The sequence below is a fragment of the Chiloscyllium plagiosum genome, chromosome 18 (assembly GCF_004010195.1).
Source record: "Chiloscyllium plagiosum isolate BGI_BamShark_2017 chromosome 18, ASM401019v2, whole genome shotgun sequence".
NCBI classification, from domain to species: Eukaryota; Metazoa; Chordata; class Chondrichthyes; order Orectolobiformes; family Hemiscylliidae; genus Chiloscyllium; species Chiloscyllium plagiosum.
In genome coordinates, this window is record NC_057727.1 from 32,672,092 (window position 1) to 32,676,105 (window position 4,014).

At 48.3% G+C, this 4,014-nt stretch overlaps 1 protein-coding gene across 1 annotated transcript in view; it reads right to left on the minus strand.

Annotated features, from left to right (window-relative positions):
- The window catches only part of dnah12 (dynein, axonemal, heavy chain 12), a 278,012-nt gene that overhangs the window by 95,207 nt on the left and 178,791 nt on the right, over positions 1–4,014 (minus strand). The gene's annotated exons all lie outside the window — the stretch shown is intronic.

A 4,014-nucleotide genomic window follows, 5' to 3' on the forward strand; every position in this document is an offset into this window, starting at 1 on the left:
CCTGTAGACAATGACGACTCAAATATCAAAGCCAACGGCTCTGCTATCTCCTCCCTAGCTTCCCAGAGAATCCTTGGATAAATCCCATCCAGCCCAGGGGACTTGTCTACTTTCACTCCTTCTAGAATTGATAACACCTGTGCATAACTAACCTCGATCCTTTCTAGTCTAATATCTCGTACCTCATTCTTCTCCTCCACAATATTCTCCTTTTCCTGAGTGAACACCGATGAGAAATGTTCGTTTAGCACCTCTCTGATCTCTGCAGGGTCCACACTCAACTTCCTATTTCTGTCTTTGACTAGCCCTATTCCTACTCTAATCATCCTTTTATTCCTCACATACCTATAGAAAGCTTTAGAGTTCTCCTTCATTCTATTTCTCTTTGCTAAAGACTGCTCATGTCCTCTCTTTGCTCTTCTTAACTCTCTCTTTAAATCCTTCCTAGTTGATCTGTAACTCTCCATCATCTGTACCATCTTGCCTCATCAACACATAAGCCTCCTTCTTCTTCTTAACAAGAGATGCAATTTCTTAACAAGAGATGCAATTTCTGTAGTAAACCACAGTTCCCTTACCTTATCACTTCCTCCCTTCCTGACAGGGACATACCTATCAAAGACACGCAATATCTGTTCCTTAAACCAGCTCTACATTTAGATTGTCTGCATCCCCTGCATTTTGCTACTCCATTCTGTGCATCCTAATTCTTGCCTAATTGCATTATAATTGCCCTTGCCCCATCGATAACTCTTGACCTGTGGCATGTACCTATCCCCTTCCAACACTAAACTAAACATAACTGAATTATGGTCACTCTCTCCAAAGTGCTCATCTACAACTAAATCAAATACCTGGCCTGGTTCACTACCAAGCACCAGATCCAGTGTGGCCTCCCCTCTTTTCGACCCTTCGACATACTGTGTCAGGAAACCGTCCTGTACACATTGGACAAAAAATGATCCATCCGACGTACTAGAGCTATAACATTCCAGTCAATGTTGGGGAAGTTAAAGTCCCCCCTAATGACCACTTCCTACTCAGAATAATTTTGCTAATCCTCTCTTCCACCTCCCTGGAACTCTGCGGAGGCCTATAAAAAACTCCAAGCAGTGTGGCCTCTCCTCTCCTGTTTCTAGCCTCAGTCAACACTACCTCAGTAGATGAGTCCTCATCAAAAATTCTCTCAGCCACCGTTATACTATCTTTGACTAACAAGGCCACGCCTCCCCCTCTTTTACCGCCTTGCCTGTTTTTAATGAAAGATCTAAACCCTGGAACCTGCAACATCCATTCCTCACCCTGCTCTATCCATGTCTCTGAAATGGCCACAACATCGAAATCCCAGGTACCTATTCATGCTGCAAGCTCATCTACCTTATTTCGGATACTTCTGGCGTTGAAGTAGACACACTTCAAATCAGTTTGCTGTCTGCCAGTACATTCCTGTGACCCTGAAATTTTGTTCCTGTCCTTCCTACTCCCATCCTCCTGTGCACTGCAACTACACCTCCGGTTCCCATCCCCCTGCTGAGCTAGTTTAAACTCACCCGAATAGCACCAGCAAATTTCGCACCCAGGATATTAGTATCCCTCTGGTTCAAGTGAAGACCGTCCTGTTTGTACAAGTCCCACCTTCCCCAGAATGAGCCCCAATTATTCAAAAACTTGAAACCCTCCCTCCTGCACCATCCTTGCAGCCACGTGTTTAGCTGATATCTCTCCCTATTCTTTGCCTCCAGAGATAACAACTCTGTTTGTTCTAGCTCTCAGCTTCCACCCTAGCTCCCTGAAATCCTGCCTTACATCCCTACCCCTCTTTCTACCTATGTTATTGGTACCTACATGGACAACAACTTGAGGCTGGTCACCCTCTCCCTTCAGGACCCCAAAGCTACGATCCGAGACATCACGGACCCTGGCAACTGGGAGGCAACACACCAACTGCGAGTCTTGTTCATTCCCAACAAACCTTCTATCTGAGCCTCTAACTATTGAGCCCCCAATGACTAACACTCTCCTCCTTTCCCTCCTTCCCTTCTGTTCAACAGGGACAGGCTCTGTGCCAGAGACCTGGGCCTCACCGCTTGCACCTGGTAAGTCGTCCCCCTCAACAGTATCCAAACCGGTATACGTTTTTCAGGGAAGCGACCACAGGGGATCCCTCCACTGACTGTTTTTTCCCCTTTCAAACAGTCACCCAGCTTTCTTCTTACTTAGGAGTAACTACTTCCTTGTAACTCCTATCTATCACAGCCTCTGCCTCCCGAATGATCCGAAGTTCATCCAGCTCCCGCTCCAATTCCCTAACATGGTCTTGGAGGAGCGAGAGGTGCATTTCCTGTAGATGTACTTGGATGGGACACTAATGGCATCCTTGACCTCAAACATCATGCAGGAGGAACATTGCTCTCCCTGCACTGCCATCCCTGCTAGCCCAACACTTATTCTTTTAGATGATGGACAGGCTTTGGGGAGTTATTCGATGAGTTATTCATGCACCATTCCTAACTTTTAGCCTGCATTTATAGCCACAGTATTCATATGGACAGTCCAGTTCAGTACTCCCCACATACGTCCGGGACACCACCCACATCCTCCACCTCTTCCAAGACTTTTGTTTCCCAGCCCCAAATGCCTCATCTTCACCATGGACATCCAGTCCCTATACACCTCCATCTGCCATGATGAGGGCCTCCAAGCCATCCATTTCTTCCTCTCCCAGCATCCCCACCACTAACACCCTCATTCATTTGGCTGAACTGGTCCTCACCCTCAATAATTTCTCCTTTCAATCCTTCCACTTCCTCCAGGTGAAAGGGGTAGCCATGGGCACTTAAATGGGCTCCAGTTAAGCCCGTCTCTTGGTCAGTTATGTGGAACAGCCCATCTTCCACAGTTATACTGGCACCGTTCCCCACCTTTTCCTCTGCTACATCGTATTGGTGCCACCTCGTGCTCCCATGAGGAAGTTGAATAGTTCATCAACTTCACCAACACATTCCACCCTGACCTCAAGTTCACCTGAACCATCTCAGATTCCTCCCTCCCCTTCCTGGACCTCTCCATCGCCATCAACAGTGACTAACTCAATACAGATATCTTATACAAACCCACCGACACCCACAGCTACCTGAACTACACTCCTCTCACCCTATCTTCTGTAAAAATGCTATCCTTTACTCCCAAATCCTCTGCCTCCGCCGCATCTGCTCCCAGGAGAACCAGTTCCACCACAGAATATACCACATGGTCTCCTTCTTCAAAGACCTCAATTTCCCGTCCCACATGGTCAATGACGCCCTCCAGCGCATCTCATCCACTGCCCGCACCTCCGCCCACGAATCCCACCTCTCCAACCGCAACAAGGACAGAGCCCCCCCCGCCACCGGTCCTCACCTTCCACCCCACCAACCTCCGTATACATCACATCATCCTTCACCATTTCCACCATCTACAAATGGACCTCACCCAACACAGACATATTTCTCTTCCCACACCTATCTGCTTTCCGTAAAGACCTTTCCCTCCGCAATTCTCTTGTCAGGTCCATGCCCCCCACTAAACCACCCTCCCCTCCTGGGACCTTACCCTGCCACCGCAGGAATTGCAAAACCTGCACCCATACATCCCACTCACTTCCATCAAAAGCCCCAAAGAAGCCTTCCATTACCATCAGAACTTTACCCTCACTTTCACGCATGTCATTTACTGTATCCATTGCTCCCAATGCAGTCTCCTCTACATTGGAGAGACAGAATAGTTATTGGGGACTCGATAGTTCGGGGCACAGATAGGCGGTTTTGTGGGGGGCGAGGGAGACTCACGTTTGGTATGTTGCCTCCCAGGTGCAAGGGTACGTGACGTCTCTGATCGTGTTTTCCGGGTACTTAAGGGGGAGGGGGAGCAGCCCGAAGTCGTGATCCACATTGGCACCAACGACATAGATAGGAGGAGGGCTGATGATGTTAGGCAGGCTTTCAGGGAGCTAGGTTGGAAGCTCAGAGTTAGAAC